This window comes from Aphis gossypii, chromosome 3, assembly GCF_020184175.1.
Source record: "Aphis gossypii isolate Hap1 chromosome 3, ASM2018417v2, whole genome shotgun sequence".
NCBI classification, from domain to species: domain Eukaryota; kingdom Metazoa; phylum Arthropoda; class Insecta; order Hemiptera; family Aphididae; genus Aphis; species Aphis gossypii.
In genome coordinates, this window is record NC_065532.1 from 50655241 (window position 1) to 50678817 (window position 23577).

Sequence of the window (23577 nt, forward strand, 5' to 3'; positions counted from 1 at the left end):
AACCGGTAAACATTTACTTATGGAGTCAGAACCATTAAAAAATAATAAATATGAGAACGTATTATATAAGTCCTGGTGAGTTAGAAAAATACACCAATTATTGCGATCGAAGCGGCTGCATGTGCAGTATAGAAATAATTATACCACTCGACGTGGTGCGTGTTATATAGACAAATATTGACTATCATTGGACACAAATGTACACTTAACTGCGGCTCGTGTACAGTTGAGTACGATTGAATAAAAAAAAATATATATACAAGAGACGTGCAATTATTTAACGACGTGTCGTGTGAGAGATCTAAAATATACCTAATCGAAAATTTCAAGAATTCAGTGTGATACAATACATTATTAATTATAAGCCAATAATTAAATTATTATGGTAAAATAAAATACACAGTACATTATCCATATCAGATATAGTAAAATACAGCAAGGTATTCAACTATGTTATCTACTCTATATGGTACTAAATTTAATTTTGCATATTTTTGAGGTTTTTGCATATTTTAAGAATCTTGTTATACTAAGGTATATTTAACATTTTTATTGCATTAACCCTTATTATTCATGAATACATTTTCAAAAATGAAATATAGAACTTAAAGTCATATATTATTAAAATATGAATAATTAAACTAACAAAAATTAAAATGCAGGTGTTATAATCAAAATGTATTTGAAAGTTTCTAGTGCTAGATTCCAAACTCGAGTAAGTAATTACCTAATAAAGTAATTTAACAAATGGATAAGAACCGCACGAGAATATCTTAAGATTTTTTTGCGTAAAAAATGATAAAAATTATCAAACTTGTATTATACCACCGGAAATAGTATTATTATATTTTACATGTTTTTTTTTTACTAGATAAGTACTCTAGCGTATATTGATATAACCTCATTATTATGATAATAATATACATTTTTTTTTCAGATTTCACGTAAGAAATGTCTTCAGGATTAAAAGCGTAGTCGCTGCAGTAGGAAAAAATACATAGGTACGTCGTATTTGATTATCCCGATTCCAATCTAGGAAATTTTCTTAATGTACTGTCGGCATAGCTGTCCCGGTATAATATATACAAAAGATTTAGCACTGCAAAACTCGACTAATCCATTAGTAGACCAACTATTTAACGAGCGGACGTATATTTACCTGGTGCAGAGTGGTGACCTGTACAGCATCCCGCGTATATATTATTTTAAACACACAGTGTTTTCGTGTCAAAGTTAAAGTACGACTTGTCACCGTGGATCTTGTAAGAACGCGTCCACCACAATGCGCCATTAGCGGAAATCGAGCTACTCGAATGAGAAAACTAAATAACGATTTTCTTTTTTTTTACCATTATTATTTTAGTCGGTGATTATAAATATTAAATAATATTATGCAACACATACTAAATCACTAAGCATTTTAAGTGGTGCAATTATAATAAGTGTCGTAGGTAGTCCCCCCACGAATAATGTTATTAACCTACGTCTATATATTAAACAGAAGAAGGAACACTACAAAGTGCATACTCGAGTACTAGAAACTGAATGCCAAAATCTCACCAAATTAGTCGTTATATGAATAGATAATATTGTTTATACGTCTTGAACCGCACGTTTCTGACGCTCGTTTAATACAATCGGACTTAGAGCTAAACAGGTTGTAATCATTTCCAGAAAGGACCAAGGATTATACGAGTATCCTGGAGTAGTATCCACATAATAATGCGTATCACATCTATATATATTATATACACGTGCTCTAAGCGCACGACTATAAAGCACGTGGGAATACAATATACACGTTTAACGCTCGTGTCCTATAGAAATATAGAATTAGCTTTTATATTTCCGGGACACGAAAATATATTACGCGTGCGTGTGTGTGTGTGTGTGATACGAAATAAAAGTTTCGACTTTATTTCTTTTCACATGGCGAATGTTTATTTTTTTTTTTACTTATTTCCGTGATGGGAATATATATCTGCTGGCTTGCGAGTTTGAGACGTCGAAATGATACGGTTGATAACCCAACGACACGTGATAAATACGCCATAACTCTGAAAACACATCACTGCAGCACCACGTCGTTCAGAGCTCAATAACAAAACGTCCAGCTTATACTTTAATACGGAATACGAGATTTTTTTTTTTTATATACTACCATCCCTGGTTTTACTGTTTTGTCCGTACCGATTATTTAAATGCAAAACAACCCTATTTATATAGAGCTATCGATTTGCAGCGAGAAAACCTCGATACGTCATCTGTGACGATGTTCGACACCGAATTCACGCATACATTTGAATAATACCGATTGATACGTCGAGTACCCAATTAGAACTAATTCACATAATCGGATATTTATATACATAAACAGAACGATAAATAACCAACACAAACAGAGTATAGGTGTACTTACTATAATAAAAAAACTAATCGGTTTTCGTTGCGTTCTATCAATGGCTTTTATCTACAGATTAATGTTATGAATTCAACGTTTTTTCACTGAAGTAAATCTAATACTCTATTTTAATATTTAACACATATTAAGTGTAATTCAGAACAATAAAAATATCAAGGTGAAATAGATTTATTATAAAAACATTAAAGTATAAATTGTCGTTTACAACTGCAATACGTACATAGTCACATTGTTAGCTATTGTACGTCTGTACTGTCTTAAATATGTTATTGCGATGACGGCTATTAAAATAATTTACAAGAATAATATTATGTAGGGTTTGTTTAATTTTTTTTTTGTTATTTTTCTAATGGCCAAAACGTATCGTTTTCGCCCGTGAGGATTTTAATTTTTTTTTTTTTTAGAAGAAATTTTTTTTAGACAGATAAATATGACCTCCAGCCGGCACTTAAAAAACAAAAAACTTTGATCATTATTGTTTTTTTTTCTTTATAAAAAATAAATAAGTAAGAAAAACAAAGTATTTATAAATAATGCGAAAACTTTAGTGGTGGTGTCTGTGAGTTTTTTTTTTTTTTTAGTGTTACTTGATGACGGTATCGCGGGGTGCACTTCATTTCCGTCGAGAGACACACTCGGGTTTCGCAATTTTTCTGCTAACATTTACATTTTAATGATAACCCACGGCTGTTTTCTAGCAACCACTATAAATATATGTAGATTAAATATGGTATGTTCAATTTCAAAATCTCATCCTGTTTACTGTCACAAATAACAAATATTGCATTATAATATTGTGATTAAAAAATATATATATATGTATATATTGTTTCTTTATTTTGCGCACTAATTAAAAGATTTATTACTGTATACCAACGCAGTATCGCGAACTATTAGAGCGGTGCATGCGTTTCCATGATATTATTTTGTCACTGCAGTAGTTGTACATCTATATGTATATACTATTATTGTAAAACGTTGCGCATTTATATTGCATAAAATGGCTGTAATTAACAACAAACATTCTGATAAGTGATAGTATTATAATAGCAGCCACGGGTCAATAACAAACTATAAAATTAAATCACCGCAAAAGAAAAATATAATATAAGTTCGTCGACCGTTCGAATCAATCCTTATGTTGTAGCTTTACGTGTGGATATAATATAATATCGAATATCGTTTCAGGTACCTACCTATATATGTCACGATAATTTTCCGGACTTATATCTTGTTGAAATGGAAAACCGTCGACGGCCAGTCAATCGGAATGGATTCTACTGCTGTTTATTGTCACCTTGGAGTGTTCACAATGCGCGAGAAAAGTTATTGCGAATTAATAATCATAAACATATAGTACAATAATAAATTATTAATAAATAATATTATACTGTTTCAGTTCACAAGACTTCCCCTTCGGGAATCTCTCAATACCCAATTCACCAGAACGCACAAGGTTTTGGAGATTACAGAATAGCGATCCGCTGGTATTGACGGAGGAGAAACGCGATTTTAACGATCGATTTATAACATAATAGCATAAATATTGTTAGACATTTGCGTCCAACCGCAATGACATAAATAGTATCAGTACGATATTGTTGTAAACTGTATGAGGACAATATTATATTGTTATGTTTCGTACCTAAATAGAAATGGGTGCGCGCCACAAATTAGTATTGTCGTCGAAATATTATATTATTATTATTATTTACGTCTTTAGGTTTTTATGAATAATAAATGCATATTTTTTTTTATTATTTTAAGAGCATATTTTGCATATTTCACACTATAGTAATTTATGAAAACACACACGTTTGTTCTGACTGTTCTGCGTAAAGATAATTAATGTGAATAATTCAAACACGATAATTTTTTATTAAATCATTCTAACAGAAATAAGAAAATTCTCCTGAAAATCTAAAACAATTGAATGTTGAAAACTAAATACACAATTCCAATAATTTGTTTTTTTAACGTTTACAAAATAAATATCGAAATAGAATTTTCCAACCTATAATTAGTTTTTTATAATATTAATTAATATAGTTGTAGCTAATTCTAAAAATTGCAGATACTTGACATTGTTTGCTAACTATTACTCATAATAACTTCATCGATAAAACATTTTCACATGATATACATAGTTATATTAACTTAAAAGTGTTGTATACGATGTTTTTAGCAAACATAGTTCAATCTACTTAATTAAAAAAATATCTTCAAATGACAATAGTAAAAAAAATATATTATATCGCCAACCACGCTTGCAAATAAATGCTAATCTATCCGTTTCTTTAGCTCAGTAGGTTAGGTAAGGTATAGGTCATATAAGGATGAGTTCTTTAGCTAATACTAAAGTTGACCATTACTATTTTGTTATTAATCGCATTATATTCTATAATAAATAATAATATTTACCCAGCTTGTATATTATAAATATACAATTATTCACAGAAACACAGAAAATAAGCTATACGTATCTTTTATAGTTCTATATATAGTTCGATTAAGTTATAAAATGTTTACCTATTAATATTTATATTATTTATTAGTGTGTATAGTTATTTTGAACGGAGGTCAAACTCACTATTGTTGCGATCGTTTGCAGGATTTTCATTACAGATAGTATATTTTGGGGCAATAATAAAAAAAAAAGCAACCCTATTATTTTCTGAGAAAATCCTAATAAACGGCTAAGTTTACGGTCAATACACATATAACTGTGCGTTATACACTCGGAATGTCTTCTTTTTATTTTTTTTTAAGCAATGGTTGTAATGGGTTTGAGATTTAAAATAAAAGATAACACACACCATACTCGAATGACCTGCCCTAAAATCATTTCCCACGATACCGATTCCGGAAGAGACAATCAGAACTAGTCTGAAGCAGTGAAGCTCAGCACCCCACCGGGAGAGTAATCCCGGAAGCCGAGCCCGATAACTATATTATTCATATTTCAGCTTTGTTATTAATATTGCCGTAATAATAATTATACTACAGTGTGTTGTACAAACCAATAAATACGTGCAATACCCATAAAGTCATTTTACTCGTAGTATCAGATTTAGTAACCACAGTTAACCCATATGTACCGTATAACTATTATCTAAACTATTATCTATGAGCTTAGATGATATCGATATATTTTAAATATTTTTTTACAACAAAACTTAAACCGCTTATTGCAATTTAACGATACGAAAGAAAAAAACGATTACATTAACAAACAATACTAAAAGCCATCATTATAATATACTGATGACTAGGACTCGGATTTTAAAGCATATGATTCTTTTTTATATATGAGAAAGAAATCTATTTTTTATACATAAATTCGTTTCACGTAACTTTTTGATTCAAAATAAACCAATTTATTTTGGCTTTTTTCGACTTTTTTTTTATATATAAATGCTTTTATGGCTTTTTTCAGTTATTTCAGCTATAGAATTTTTATATGTTTATTATGCCACTATAGTACCTAATAATAAAAAATTGAATTAATAAGATACGTAAAAACCCAGAATGCGGACTAAATGTTTACATAAGATTATTATTATTTCGTTATCGGCTTATTACCTAACGTATAGATTGTCGATCTACTATTATAATTTATAACCCATATAGTACCTCTACGGTCAGTATGCCGATAACATCGATGTCAACCATTTCAAAATTTAAGATTTAGTGTTATCATTTGAAATCTTTTATATTATGAAGTATGCAACGATCACTTCAGTGGATGAAAAAAGTTCGTTTTCTATGTTAAATGTTAAATTTGCTGTCGGACAATAGAGTCACCTTCACTACTACAAATCTAGGTAAGACATGAAAGTTAATTTTTTTTTATTTAAATTAATTTTTCAATTTTTTTTATTCATTTTTATAACTAGTTCGTGTTAATTTTTGGTTATGCTTTTTTTTAATAAATATATTTCTTTTTTGCTTTTTCAAAACATTCGTGTGTTTTTAGTTGCACTTATTATGCTACAAAATCCGAGTCCTACTGATGACATAATAAAATATATAAGTGTTTACGTATTTACAATATTCTTGATTGGATACTATAGCTTTTTGATTTCAATAATATGCTTTTTTTTAAAGAATAATTATTTGATTATCGACGATGATACTTACAAGTATGAGCCATAAATATTTTTAAGCCCTTATTTTTATTCGTTAAATTTTATATTTGTGTATTTAAATACAATATCGTTAAATATAAATCAATACAACAAAAATTTATCGGTTATAATTACGAAAATAAATCATAATATATTATGAAATAATCTTTTGAGATTGTGCTCGTAGTTCACATAATATAAGTAGTAAATTTTAAAAAAGCCAGTGCGGGACAACTGCTGTTCCGACGCTTCGAATGCATAAATACATCACACACTATTGGTGTAAGTTACATTTCGGATTAACATGATAAACACGTTTCTTCCAGTTTTCGTATTCGTGTAAGGAAGTCTAGTCTAATACGTATAATATATAGGTACATTGTATTTCACTCTGCGCAAACACTTACGGAATTTATTTTTATATTATATACGAGTTTAAAACTTCGTCACTAAAGGCCATAGTTTAGTAAATAATATATAATTTATTATAAGTACATACACGTGGTAGTTATAAATCTAGATTGTGATTTTTTTTTTTATTCATTAAAAATTGCGTCGCATAAATGTATATTATTTCCCCTTAAAAGTTATTCGTACTCGACTTCGAGTAGGTTTTTTTCTTACGCCTATTTTAACAATCTACTTTGGAAAAAAACACGTATTATCGTGGTATTATCGTATACCTATTACTGTATTAACTACTGATAAATGAAATAAAAAAATAGGAACGTTATTCGTAAATATGATTTTTGATTGTATACATAGAAATTCATTTAAGTTTTTACTTCGAACGATCATAAAAAATTATTAAAGATTTATGCTCAGCTTTTATTTTTTTATGATTTCATTCGTATAGCAATAACTAATGAGGAACCTTGTTACCTATTAAATTAAAAATTATACCATGCACAAAAAATTTTAATTTAATAATTTAATGAATATTTCAAGTATCTACGGTTATTCGTTGTTGAATTACATTATAATAAGAAAATCGATTATTGTAGGTATACTGGTTTTACGCAAAAATTCCTGTTTTTCTCTAATTTATTTTTATTGTTTTTTTCAATTATTATACAAATACTCGGAATTTTTTATTTTTAATATTTCAATGTACCATATATTATATTCATACATCATAATATTCGTACCAGAAAAGATAATATTGAAGTGGAAAATCTTATTTGTGGACTGAAATACAGAGAACACACATCATTGTAAAATCAATACATTCTCCTTTTCCATCATAATTTAAATCACTAGACACTAGGTACAGACAATTAGTGATTTTGGTGTAGTTATTCTAATGCGATAAAGAAAGAAAATAAAATTATTAGAATAAATGGTGCGGTTTAGAAATATAAAAGCATTAGTTATCAATAATATTTATATGATATTATTTTTAAATAGTTAGAAATAAAATTAAGAGACATTAACGGTGATAATCGTATTAGAAAACGTATGGAATATGGTCATTTTTCGTAACAACTTAATGCAAACATATTTTATTTTAAATTTATATTTAGATAAAAAGTATTATGTTTAGAACCTATAAACCCTAAAAAAATTGAAACTTGTTTTCAAAATATTATAAAACAACCTTGTTTATAATCTATTTACTTAAGAGAACTTATGGTTTCAACAACGTGATGACTCCGTTTTATAATAAGACATAAAATATCAACTTTTATGTAAAAAAAAAATACTTTTTACTTTGCTAATTTTAATATTAAAGTAAATTGCCCTATTATTAAACAAATTTAAAAGTATGAATATTATCTAAGGTTCTTTAAAAGTTTTTTTTCATATTTTAATTTTGAAACAAGTCATTAATATTTTTAAAAAAATTACAATTAAATCACAATTATAAAATGCACAATCATAATTTGTTTCAAAATAAATAAATTATGCTATGAAAACATCCTACAAGGTTATACAGACAATATATATAATACCCTTACCTTTAAATTTGATAATAGGTCATTCAAATATGTGAACATTTTAGAACTGTAATTTTTATGTGTATATATTTTTTAATACTGATAACTTTCTTCAAAATTAAAAAAAACCTTCGAGGGATCTTATACTCGATACTCATTTTTTTTAAAAATTAGACAATAAATAAATCAAGTACCTATTAAAAATAACTGAGTAAAATAGATTTTTCTTAATAGAAAATTTAAAATACAATGTGTTAGTAAGACAGAAACAACATAAATATAAAGTTCTTTTAATATAAATAATTAGCCTGAAGTTTAATATACTTAAAATCTCTAAAAAAAATACACGAATACTGCATGGATGTTATTTGAAAAATATTTATTATTTTAATGTAACAAAAGGTCAATAGATATAGTATACTTTATTCATAAAAAAAAAATGTGTAGAAGAATGACGTCGCGTATTTTTTGTTTGGTAAAAATCATTATAATATGCTTCATTTAAATAATTTCAACCAGAAATCTCGAATAAAATACTTTTATTGTAAGTTCTTTGTTATGAAAGCTATTGGTTTTTGAGTGATGTGTGTGTATTTTTTTTCTAAGAATACTTAACAAGGAAGTAAAAGTGCTCCAAAAGTTAGAGACATCCATGTATGTATATAATGTATATAGATTGGAATTTGAACAATTGAAATAATTTTAAAGGAAAAACTACAGAACTTTGTTCGAAATAGTTTTGTTAAATTTAAAACAATAACAATATATGTTGTCTATATTTTGTTTTTGAATTTCTGCTTTCGTTTCATCATTTTATCGTTGATAATAAAGTTGATATAAGTACCATAGTAAAACAATCATGATCTCTAAATATATAATATACATATATATTCTTACCTACCACACAAATTAAAACATAGTACTTAACAAAATATAGGTATATGTATATTGTATATTGCTATCTCGTATTTTTGATTGTAGGTATCTATCGTTGCATGACTTATAATTTCTAAAACGTCAAGGAAAAATCTACCAAAATATTGTTGTTAAAATAACACAACGATTATTATTATTGTTTTTTGAGTAACAAGTACCTATATTATAAATTAATAATGTAACATAATATACATAATATAGTAAAATTAATCATACACCAATACACACTGAACACGAATCGTGTCTTGGGTCACACACTAGGTAGTATAATTATTAATATAAATAAACCAACCGGGCAACAGTATTTTCAAAATTAAATTAAACATCGTTTGGCTCACGTATATACAGTAAACGCAATAATAAGCACTAAATAATTGACAACGCCGTGCGCAGTCTACAGAAGTAAACGGAAGGGCGCTAATGAAGTTTATACTTTATACGATGAAGACACTCGGAGTTTATTATAGTATATACTGATCTAAAATAGTCATGACCGAGTCCTATATACGAGAAGAATTTAAATCAATTACATTTCTTAATGCTTTCATGTCCTCAAACACTACGGCAGCTGAGCAGCAGTACCAGAAGTTACATTAGTGCTCAATTATCAGACGTTTCTATTTCATTAAATTCCAATCGACCGTTTCCTTTTTATTTTACTTTTTCGTCGTTGTTTGACTTTTTTCTCGCCATTTTTCTAATAAAGTACATACGTATTATAGTCTACACGCATTATCTAACTCGATAATGGCTCGCTGTCGGGGCTATACTTTTTACTCGTGAGTTGTGTGCGCCGTTATAACGCGTATTATTATAATATGTAGTTAAGGTCGAAAACTCGTAATTTATGGAATATATGTGAGCGCCGTTTATTTTTATTTTTCGACGATTACAACATATTATTATTATTATTGTTGTTATTATTATTATCATTATTATTTTTATTTCAGACTGCTTACGGTATATCACCACACTTTTGGAACGGCGAAAACCTAAAATATTATCACATACAACACCAGTAGGTATATAACCGCGGAAAAGCAGAGCGGCTATTACACTTCACGCCTACACACTAGAACTATATATGTTACACTACACAGGTGTCACCTGCAGCACCTTTAAAACGCAATATTATATTATACACATTTGCGCAATATGTGTGTCGTATCTATGTATAAAACGGTATAAAGTGATAATCCGATGACACTCGCGTGTGCGGTGTGGCGGCATTTGACGGTTGTGTTTTAGCGATTTGCGTACACGTTGTAGTTGCAGTTGTCGCATCAGCGACGAAGCGGTAACTGCGATATATATAGTAATATTAGTTTATAATGTTCGTTTTCAAGAGTGGCGATGAGTTTTAAACGGTCACGTAATTAAACCCACAAAAAGCCATTCCTGGTCTCGGCGAACAATATGCTTCAAAGTATTGCAGACGAGTACCTATTTTAATATCGCGGCTATAGAATAGAGCTCTCAAAGTCTCGCGTACAAAACATTATGTATAATATTATTATTATGACGTTGTAATATCATAATATATTTATATATAATATATACAGCGTACAAATGCGATTTAGTCGTCTTCTTCACAAGACTGTGTAGCTACGCGTGAGAGTATGATTTCCTACTTGGGGTGTTTGAGAAAAATACTATTGACACGGACATACGGTTTTCGAAAAATCCAAATTATTTACCAATCACACGATGTTATATAGTATTTACAGAAAACATACTCGGTTACCATCTTTTCCTTTGATGATGAATTTAGGTAGGTTTAAATTCTGATTTACGTTATTTTTGAGTATAGTCAAGAATATTAGAACCATATTTTCAAATTCTAATTGATTTTGTATGCTATTAGGGACGAAAACTAACCTTATTTATAGTAAATTTTTACGCAACAGTTTTATTTTTACACATAAATAAAATGTTTTTGGGCTAGGTACAATGTTATTTTTATCTAGCCTATTTTTCGTTACAGTATCTATGTTGCCCCCAACGGCCCAACAACCGATTATACGAAAGATTTCGGAGTCATTAATATCACGTTATCGTGCCTTACCTTAGAAACTGAATCGATGTATAATATAATTATGTTATCATTGAACTTTGTTGATACAAAATCGTTTTAATCATAGTACCTATGATTTTGTAATGATAGCCACTTCTCATAACTAAGTAATACTAAAAAGAATGACATCATCATAATCCTTAATATATACACCATAATTATTATTATATAATACACAGTCGCACAAATGTTTATAGTATTATGATTATGAACACCTGTGGTCATATATTGTTATGTCTTTTTCTTTATCTAAAATAAACAATCTCACCAGCACCAACGATATCCATCGACCATCGGGCACTTGGACACAACGACACTCTCGCTGCGTGTGCCTTTGGTAGCGATCGTTTAGGGCTAAATAGTATAATATATAATCAAATAGTATTTTTTTTTTTTGTTTTAAAAGTGTTATCTTAATATCAATAGTATAATATTACTCGTGTCTTTGATTAATATTAGACCTATCTCGTATTCCTGTGTTCATCGAATACCTGAAAAGCCCAACCTGACAATCAAATAAGGGTAAGTCAATTTACTTTATAATAAAAATCATTATATGCATATACTCGTAATCATGTGCGTGCTTTTTTTAATATACGAGGGTAGTAATCCAGATCGTATGCGCAATATATTATATGAATGATATATCACTTATAAGTGAAAAGAAGATAAATGCATATATATATTTCGTGAGCGTGTCTGTTTTCCTTAACTACAATTTAATGTTTTTCCGTGCAGCGGAGACAATATCAAGCTTTTTTAAAATTTAAACGTATTTTAATCTAAATTGTAGTTACTATAAGTTATTAAAATGTTTATGGTACTAAGAATAATAATCCATAAAAATGATTTTACTAAAATGTATTACGTTATTAAAAGACCAATGATTTTTACAAATTATACATTTTCAATATTATCTACATTCTATTTATTGTAGTATAATTTTTAATTTATAGGAATATAGGCACTATATTTTTTGAACTTATTATCGTGGATCCACTACCCTTGATTTTATACTGAGTTAAATAACTCAAAAATTACTATCTATTTGTGTTTTGATTTAGATTAACAAACATTTTTAAAAGATAAATCTATTTGATAATTTACAAGAAAACTATTTGGTATCACAACAAGATATTAGTTAATATCTTTAACAGTATAAGAACCTAAATATTCAAAACTTGGTTCTTATTTATATCTGCTTAAAGGGTCCAAATTCTAGAATTTGTGTAAATTCATTATTAAACGAAAGAAGTGAGTAGGTGTCAGATGAATAGTATTGAATATGTTTAGTGAATTATCTTGCACAGTATTAAAATATACAACATAAATATTAATTTCACTCGTCTTATTTTTATGTAATAATTTCGTTATTATGAAATAACAATACCTAATTCAAATCGTATTTGATAATATTAATTATGCCTATAATTCATATATTGATTTGATTTTTACAGTGAGAAGTAATAATTAATTATCATTTTACTATTATTTTCTCTCCTTTCGACTTTAATTTAATTAAACTTTTAATTAATTTTCGAAAATAGTTCCGCGTGAACGAGTTTTAAAACCACAGCTGATAACGTTATGAGTTAAAAAAAAAATCAAATTCCTTATAACTACTACTATATTGTTTCAAAAGAATAATGAAAATAAATTATTCGTTCAGAGTTATTTTATACGCATCAATACTAAACAATGACACATATGACTAGGTTTTATTTAAGGCAACGCATTGGATAATATAAAATATAAATCGACTAATATTGGAATTATTGTTAAATCTTCTCGGAGATGTTCTATATACACGTGTATTGTATACAAGTTTACTACCGAGTGAATATCAATATAATTCAATTGTATTATTAGTTTTCAGAACAAAATTGTACCGACAATATTTAGTCATATCATTAAAACTTTGCAGACCCTAACATTTTGATGCCCTGTGCATTTACCTCTTCTGTTCCATTTAAATTACATCACTGTATATGTATAGTATATTATACATACCAATATACCGTAGTTATATAATAGCAGTGTTATATGCTATCAGTTAGTTAATAATAAGTATAACTTTTGGATGAATGCATCTCACGATCTGTAAACAATACAAGGAAATATTATGTCAATTGTGTCGGATTTATATTTTCTAATTGTTTATACTATATTTTTTATATCACCGTATAGTTTTCCACTTGAACTCACGTCCATTTACTACATACACTCCCCCACCGTCCCCTGATTAACCTTTAAATGTGTATTACCGTGTAAATAGTCTGAAATTTAACTTAATAATTTGTAATATAAAATACGCACATCGATTGATTAATTAGTGTAGATCAGATTATTTAATCCTTTTTTTTTTAATACTCGATAGTGAAACCAAGTGGATGGATAATAATCAAAGTTTCAATATGAAAATTAATTTTTTATGATTTTGTTCTATTGAAATTGTGCAGATTGTTTTATTAATTGTATAAAATCGTTAAGTAGAAAAAACGAAACGTATTTTAACTGCGAACACAACAGTTTGGTCAAGATTCTGGGTCTAATATTTAAAAACAATTGTGATCGTATCACACCTTAACTAGGTATTTTAGAATACAAATACGCACCGACAGATATCATAAGAATATTACAAGTATTTATAATGAATATTGTCCTATATATAAATAATTGAGGTAGCCAAAAGGTAGTCAATGTATACCATGTAATTACCAATATTAATACTGATATCAATACTATATGAACTAAATGAGCATATAGACATAGATAAATAACTATATTAGTGCATCATTTTTCTTAGATTTCTTACACTGTTTTTAATTTTACGTATCATTTTTACATTTCAGTATATCTCTACCTAAATTATACATGACTGAATGGTTATTGTCTTCGCGGTTGTGGTTTTTTATTTTTAATGTCGTCATCGATGTGTTCACTATTCGTATTGTACGCCTACGACAACATATTTTTGTTTGACACATGTTTGGTTTAGTGAAATTTTCGGTTTACCTCTATACTTATCGTAAATACCTATATGAAAATGATTTCATCATTTAATATATATATAAGATAAAAATCAACTGTATAACGTATGTATGTATACTATAAAAATGTACTAATAGAATGCAGTTAGTAAAACTGCACATAAAAAATCAACCAAGTTGGTTTATTTATAAAAACTTGGTTGTATCGCATCACAATCACGTTTGTTTTGCCACCAAATAAACGTTAAAAATGAAATTTTTATTATTTTTTAGGATATATATATAGTATCTGTAGAGCGACTCTTACGTTTATATATTTCATATACAATTATATCCACATAATATTGTGTATATTTATAGAGTAGAATAAAATTTGGTTTTTTTTTTTAAAAAAGTCACAAAAATAACGATCTTAAACTTGAGGTTGCATCTGTATATAAATGTAAAAGTTGATCTTCAAATCGTATAATACACGTATAGGTTCTATCTTCTATACTAGCATGTTGTTATCGCATGCACGAATAAATATGAAATTATTTAAAGCAATATAGACAATTGCCATAACTCATAATAGTGACCAAAGAGTGATCTATAGATGTGTAATAGAACACGACAGGTCCATTAACGTTTTATAGCTACATAATATAGCATATAGTAACGACTAATAATTTTTAATTTAAAATAACGAGTAACGACGACTCACATAGATACCTCTATAAATTATACTTTTGATAAATAATTGTTATTTATACTAAATATTTGAAAATAATAGAAATGTGATAATTATTTTTAAAAAAAAAAATAAACAACGATAATAATATACCTACCTAATATATTATACTAAGACTATAATATGCGTTTTACATTTACGCTTTACCTACTATGAAAAAAAAAAATAATAATAATTTAAAACTGTAAAGACTTATTTTACCGAATATAAATCAAAATAACATAATGTCTAGTGCAGGGCTGCTTTAATTTATGATTTCTATTCGGGAAAATTACATTTAATTATCTATATTTTATGATATTAACATCACTATACCACATCACTTTACCAATAGCAAACAATTTCAACAAGCCTCATTTAATATTAAATGAGCAAAATACTATTTATATTTATACATACCATATATTTCTCAAAATTTCATCCTACACAGCTCACTTAATAAGTATCAAGTATAATTAGAATACCTAAGTAAGAAAATAACAAATTATAAATATCTTCTACTGATGGGTGTCATTAATTATTAATCAGTATAATATTGAATTGGTTATTGTTTTTTATTTCAATTATACAAATAACATAAAAATGTGGTATTTTATTATTTATTTAGGTACTTAATAGATTTTTTTTTAAAAATATGAAAATACGTTTAAAATATTTAAATTTTTTAAATAGAATATTATAACATTATAGAAAAAAATTTTTTTTTAAAGACAATTTTCGTTGGTAGAATAGAACCACGGCTGGTGTGAACCTTTTTTCATTTGGGTGCACATTCTCATTCCAACAATCGGTCCATTTACTACGTTATTATTATTTTTATTATTACGTATATAAATAGTTATGGACCCAGCCATAACATTATTGACTACTCAAGAGCAGAATACAACGAACTCGATGAATTCTAATATCTAAAACGTGTTTAAGGCTTATTCAATTGTCGTGTATGCACATACGCACATGCCTCGATTTTACATTATTCACACAAACATTGGTGAAAATACTCTAAACGGATTTTAAATTGTTTATAAGATCATGATCGAAAAATCCATTTATATTATTTAGAAGTTTTTATTTAATTCTTTTTACAATCACAAAAATGTATGTTCTGGTGAAATTTTTTTTAATACCTATTGTATCTAATAATAATTAATAAGTTTAAACGTACTTCGATAAATCCGTTTTAATTAATTTACAAAATTAATTTCATTAAATAATACGTTTTATTCAATTATTGTAGAAACAATTTTAAAACAAAATCTAACTAAAACAATCGAATGTATACTCGTGATTTTATTTAATCTGTTCATCACATAATCCTAAAATCTCTAAAGGTCTAAGGTTTTATTAAAAAAAAATACAACGACAAAAGTTATAATCGAAAGTTTGTATTTGTGAAAACCAATAATTTCTACTCATACTTTTAGATTAATTAATCATTTTCAACTCATTGAAATAATTTATCACGAGTTCACAATATAAATAAAATCTTAAAATAATATAAAAAAAATAATAATAAAACATGTAGAAAACAACTGTTCTCTTACTATTTCCATTGTATTGTTGCATTTCAATTGAGGATTTCAGAATTTGCTTATCAAAGTATTGTAAAATGGTCATAGAACTTGAAATTTATTACTTCAAGACTTCAAGTCACCGACGCGAAAACAAGTATAAAAATAGATTTAAATTTATATTCACTGCAGCTAAATAAACTGCAGATAATACATTTGTATGTTATACTTTTTTATTGATAGGTAATAACGTATGTTCTTAGGTATAATCTATATGCTGTATCTACGTAATAAGGTAAGTCAGTACATTATGTTGGGATAGTATTATACTACCATAATTTATCTATTTTTCTTTTATCTAACGATAGGTAACAAATAATTAAATTTAAAATATAGTAGTAGTTTAAAAAATTAAATTTTCATATAACAGGTTTTAAAAATATTTATCAAGCTTAAACATAACTGAGATTTAATTTAAATAAATGAGGTATGACATGTTAAATACATTACATGCAGTATTATTATACATCTGGTTAATTTCTATCAATTTTTGAATATAACAATATTTTTTATTTTTTTCATAGGAGCATTGAGATACCTTGAAGTATCTATGTTTATATAATGGTATTCGTAAAGTTAGTTTACACACAACACATGGTGACATTAAAAAGTAAACCAGAAGTTTACAGATTACTTTGTAAAACTCCGCGTCAAGAATTTTGATCACAAAAAGTAATTTTTAAGTAATTGTTTTGACAAAGTTGGTTTTTCGTAAAGTGAAAGTTGACTTCAACGAAAAATAGAAAAAACGAACGAAAGTCAGTTACTTTAGCCTATAGAGACTTACTATAGGCATATATTTTTTTTATCCATTACATCAAATAACAGATAAAAAAAAAAAAAGTTAAAAATCGACTTCCCATTTTAATAAAAGTATAGTAAATGTTTCGCGTCCTTGTACATTTTTTCGAAAGTTGTCTTTTGTCTGAATACAAATATTTTCGTTGTAGGTTACATCTGATGGTTTTTTAAGATACTACCGAATTGTTTGTATAAATATATGCGTTTGACAATAGTGGAGTGTTTACGCCATGAAAATAAACTTAATACCACTGTTGAATATATTTCTGTAAGTATGTTTGTGCACCAGAAACTTTTGAATTGAAAAGGTGAACAATAAGAGGCATTGACATGATGGTATATGGGGACTTCGATTGTTCAAACAGTACACTCCACAGTCCACAAAACCAAATAGGACAAATATATAAATAAATTTGTTTTATATTATATTTTCTTACATGTAAATATGTATAAATTAATAAAAACATTTTTCTCCCCAGAAACATACATGTAATGCATATTATTTATAGAATTATAATACTACCTTTAAGTAATTTTGTAATTGTTCAACAATCGCATGCTTTCAGATGATAAATTTGAGTTTCTCAAAGACAAGAAATCGTTTTTTATAATAACTGTAAACGTAAAGAAACAATGTTGATTTTCATGGTATTGCGTTAGTGGAAACGATCTCAGGACCCATGGGTTGTCATTCAGGAAAACAAGGAAAGGACATGCACACCCTGGAAAATAGTAAAATATGCAAAAATGAATTGAATATAAAATTTACTTACAAATTCTTGACTGAATTCTTCATTCTTAATTGAAGCCGTCCGTCTCATGTCTGTTTTCTTATTTATGTTTTAAAAACAAAAATATATTGTAATATTATTTTTTTAGATTTTTGTGACTTCATAATATAATAATTTATTAGGAAAATGAAAATTTCTAAAGTCAATCATTATAATATATTAATATATCTATTATCTATATGTATTATATTATCATTAACTACTTGCGCTGTGGAAAGATCATTTAATAACCAGTAGGTACTTAGCCCCAGAGTTAAGACATGACTTAAGTCATAATGACAATAATAAATGGCTTATTAGTGGATTATTATACATGATAAGTGTTTTTACGGAAAAAATTGAATATACACAAACTGAATTTTAGTGTTATAAGCTAATTTGGTCTTGAAAAAAGGAATTATGAATTTTAATTTTCACTATATGGCTCTAATACAATGCTATTCGCCAATTGTTGTTTCTTGTTTAAGTATTATTGTATGATAATAAAATGACTTACTACTACTATTGTCTACTGAAATATATAATACAAACAATAAACATAGTAATACATTATAATGTTTTGTATTCATCCCTTAACAGATATTTTTTACAGATAGTGTTAAAAAATAATCACAAACCATTTATTTCTTTTTAAGAAAAACCTGTATATTATACATTGTTTTCAGAACCTAGTTTCATTTTATTCCTTTTTGAAAATAAGGCCTTGTGGGTACCATTGCAACGATCATTTTTATTCTTGGAACATAGTACAAGTAGAACAATGGATTTATGGGTACACGCGTTACGGGAGATGGACAGAATATACTAAAAAGCTGAGCTTCGCGTTGTTCTTAATCGTATTACAAAATTCAAAATTTGTTAAAACGTTGCTTACAAAAGAGAATAGTAGGTAAACCGATTAAATTCCTGGAAAGCAAATTTAATTGTTTAAAAGGCAAACGACGCCGAGCAAACGAGTATAGCATGTACATTGTACATAATATAAATATATAGGTAAACCGTAGACACTTACCCAAAGTACTATAATTTTATAAATGTATTGCATGTATTATTATGCCTATAAAAACGAATTCAGTCACATGAATAATACCGCACGGCACACCTGGTGTGTATACCTGTATATATTATATCAAGTTAAACGTATTATACATGACCCTTTATTTTAAGGATGATTTTTTTAACATTATATATTCATGATTTTAAAATGTATTCATTTTTTATAGGGACAAGAAAAATTTAAAACACATAAACAATAGCCATGCAATCTTAACATTTTATGAAGTCATTGTGTTTGTTAGTGTAGGTTTGATTTTAACTTTTATTTTCATGATTTAAAACAGAATATTAATTGAAAAAAAATGTGATTAAATATAATAATATCAAATATTAAAACAGTTTTTTATGTTTGTTCTGATGCATTTCAAAATTTAAAAAGAAGAAGTCAAAAAAATGTAAAATACAGGGAATAATGGATTGTTGCAGAGTTATTTAAAATAATTTAAGATAAGAATTAATTGTAAGCCTAGGTATGTGCAGAACTCCAAAATAGGAGAAATAGGGAGCCTTCTTACTATACGTTATAAGTATCGTATTATAGACGTATAATGGTCATAAAACATGAAATTTATTATAATATTATTATAATTTATAGTAATTTTTAATGAAAATCAATAAACCATGTTTTCGAAGAGGAAGTAATGAGGAATCCTAGTTTCATTATAGATAGTAATTGCAATTTAAATAAAAAAAAAATGGTTAAATTAGGCCTCGTTCACTCACTCCTCAAAATAATTTCAGTTACATTAATTACAAATTATTATTATCGAATATACCCACAATTTAAAAAGCGCATGATCCTAATGACCTAATCCCGTTTAAAGTTCTAAAATAATTGCATTTTTAATTTTCAGAGATTTATTAGATTCATTCCTTAAAACTTATATGTTGTAGGAGTTATGTAATTTGGAGCTTTATACATAATTCATAATAATTTGTACGTCAAACTTTTGTCACCTACACAATTTTTACTGCACCCTCTCGGAGGTCAATCTACTTTTCAATAATACTGTGCCACTTCAGTACCACCCATTTTATAAGAGATATCAAACTAACGATATACATTTAAAATAGGATTTCCATCAAAATTTTCAAAAAAATCATCTAATAAATACATTGTAGTAAATTGATATTTAATCTTAAAAAAAATGTCATCACTACAGATATTAGATGAAGATTAGAAAATCTTAGTATTTATAAAGAGAGCTTTTTTAAAACGTCGTTTGTTTAGTAAAATTGCATTCCAAAAATATATTTTAGGATTATATCCACGGTGGTAACAGCTGAGATAATAATATATGGCAGTTTTTATGTCGTGTATTATACTATCAATATATCTAAACGAGTAATAATTTTAATTACGAGTTTATACGATTAGAAAGATATATATGTAATTGTTGATATATATATATATATATTCGTATATGTACAGGGAGTGATGTTTATTATTTATATTTATTTAGGTTGTACCTGCTTAAACTTCTGATCGAATAACAAAAATAAAAATCACAAAAATACATTTCAACAGATGATTTTGGTTCGAGGCGAAATGGAAAAAACAAATAAGGAGATATTAAAACCAATAAAAGCCTAGAAACAAACACATCGTTCAAACTCAAAGGTTTGTCGTTTATATTACGAACTATATAATTTAAATACATTTTTCAAGTAGAATGGTATCAAAATCGACGATTTAAATGTAATTTTATTAAATATTTTTTTAATTCTATTACTTATCGTATAATATATTAAAGTGCAGTCGATATATTTACGTTGCCATCCTTTTCAAACACGACATTAACGTTTTATCCATCGTAAAATACTATTCATATTGTAGAAAAAAATGACAGTAGTAAATTATACATTATCCGTTGTCCGACGTTAGGTTTTTTTTTTTTATTCCGTGTATAGTATATCGCATTTAAATTTAATATTTAAATAATTCAGTCTCCAGTGATATAATCGGTTAAAAGTATTAACATAACGAAAACATAATAAACCGTTAAGAAGATAACAATTGAGTAGGTATATCATTTATGCACGGTCAATACACCTCAAGGTCATTCGAAACCTCAAATACGTTATGACGGTGCATTAAATAATACATATTATGTATTTTTATATATATAAGTATTATGTTTTCCCCTACCAAGACACAGTTCGTAAATCCCGAACGGAAACGCCGGTTCTATTTTGTTTTTCGCACAATATAGAAATGCCTGAAATATGTGACCATTAAAGCATGTAATCGTTTTCGGGACGAAGGCTATATTATACATTTTATATATACTGTACAGTGCAGCAGTGCATGTTGCGATGCGTTTTGATTTAAAACAGTGAAATGTGCATAAATATTGCGAAATATTCCTAGTTCAATCTGTAGAAAGTCAATTCGACTATCCAATGCCTATATTATAAATATTTTATAGTTTATACCTTAACTAAAAAAACTGAATTGAAACTGGTCATTTTCGATTAGATGAAATTGCTTATTTGCCGTGGTATAACATTGTGTTTACAAATAAATAAAAAATAACAGTAGGGATGAAATTGAAAAAAAGATGTTATTTATATTTTATTGTTTGTGATAGATATGATTATAGGCACTTACTATAGTTTCCGGAGTACACAGTACACAAAGAGACTAAAAACTTTATTTTTATACTTAACTAATTTAAAAACGTTTCTTTTAACATCTTTATTCGTCAAAAATAATATTTCCAGCTGCAATGGTTGTTTAAATTGTTTAAAACATTTCAATTATTAGCTTTAATATTTTTGTTTCGTTTATATATTATATTGTAGCACTTGCGCTACGCTATGATTTCTGATCATTTAATGCACTAAAATTAGATAATTAAATTATTTGTTTTAATATTCTAAACTATAAAATAGTTAAACAAAAAATATTGATGTATTAAGTACTTATTCTTTTTCACATTGAAAATACTTAAAATATGTAAGTATTTTGATAATTAGTCAAACCTGAAAATTCGTTCCATCACCGTACGTAATAGGTATTTTCACTTTAATATTAGTATAAACAAAAAAATTAAGGATTTTTTTTTAATATTATTATTTCATTTGATTTATAGATTATTAATGGCATTTATTCAGTAAATTCTTGAAAACGATTAAAAATTGTACAATTAATCTACAAGCTACTTAGAAAACGGGGATTAATGCTGATCATGATCAACGTCAAATCACAAATAAATTGAATGATGTGAAAATCGGTGATATAAAGGACGACGACTACAAGAGTGATTTGAGTCTGACGAGATCAAACAAACCTATTACTGCTAGATCTATGGATCCAAATTGAATTTTAATAATTATTGAAATCTTATTAGCATAATGTGGAAACTAAACACGAAATCAACCAAATAAAATTTAAAAAAATAAGATTGCATGCATTCATTGATACAATAATTTGGTAAATTCTGTTCAGCATATTTACTATTTACTAATATTTATATTAAATTATAATATCATAGATAAAAACGCGGAGAGTAGTACTAATCGACTAATAAAAACGTAAAAAAGTAAATATTCAACATGTGTATAGGTATAGTATTAGGTATGTATATGATGATTGATGACAGTTAAAAGCTGTATGATATTTTTGGTGAATCTAAAATTTGTTGAAATAATTTTATCATGTCGGTAATATTTAATTTCAATAATACTATCATACCTTATGTATGAAGGATGTATTTATTTAATTTTTTTTACATTAAAATTATTTTTATTAAGCTGTTATTGTATAAAAACCTGTGATACATTTTTTTTCTAAATGTAGCGCATAAACGAACACCTACCACGTTTAAAAGTCACGGAAACATAGAAATAGGTCTTCTGTGAAACGCTCTCAGAATGGATAGATATATTCGTTATATAGGTATTACACGAATGCGAATAGTATAAATTGTATTATTTTATGTATGTTATTATACAACACAGTGGCAATCTTCAAAGGTTACGTATTTGAATCGAAACAGTGTGTGCTACGGCCAAACGTTCTGTGTTTATTTTAGCAAATAAATTTAATTACATTCGAAATAATTAAAAACGATTTAAGATCTGCTGAAGAAAAAAATCGAGATTACACGTTTACCACCAGTGTTTAACAAACGTATTTC

General features: G+C 27.1%; 2 long non-coding RNA genes across 2 annotated transcripts in view; both read left to right on the forward strand.

Moving 5' to 3' along the window:
- The window catches only part of LOC126551209 (uncharacterized), a 30126-nt gene extending 25965 nt beyond the window's left edge, over window positions 1-4161 (forward strand). The window contains exons 2-3 of the long non-coding RNA XR_007605073.1: window positions 938-1001; window positions 3611-4161. This is a non-coding gene — a long non-coding RNA (uncharacterized LOC126551209). The remainder of the gene's footprint in view (window positions 1-937; window positions 1002-3610) is intronic.
- Window positions 4162-11884: 7723 nt separating this feature from the next.
- LOC126551224 (uncharacterized) lies at window positions 11885-23300 on the forward strand. Its single transcript, XR_007605088.1, has 3 exons — window positions 11885-12018; window positions 20899-21056; window positions 22531-23300. It is a non-coding gene; the product is annotated as an uncharacterized LOC126551224 (long non-coding RNA).
- The last annotated feature ends 277 nt before the right edge of the window (window positions 23301-23577 follow it).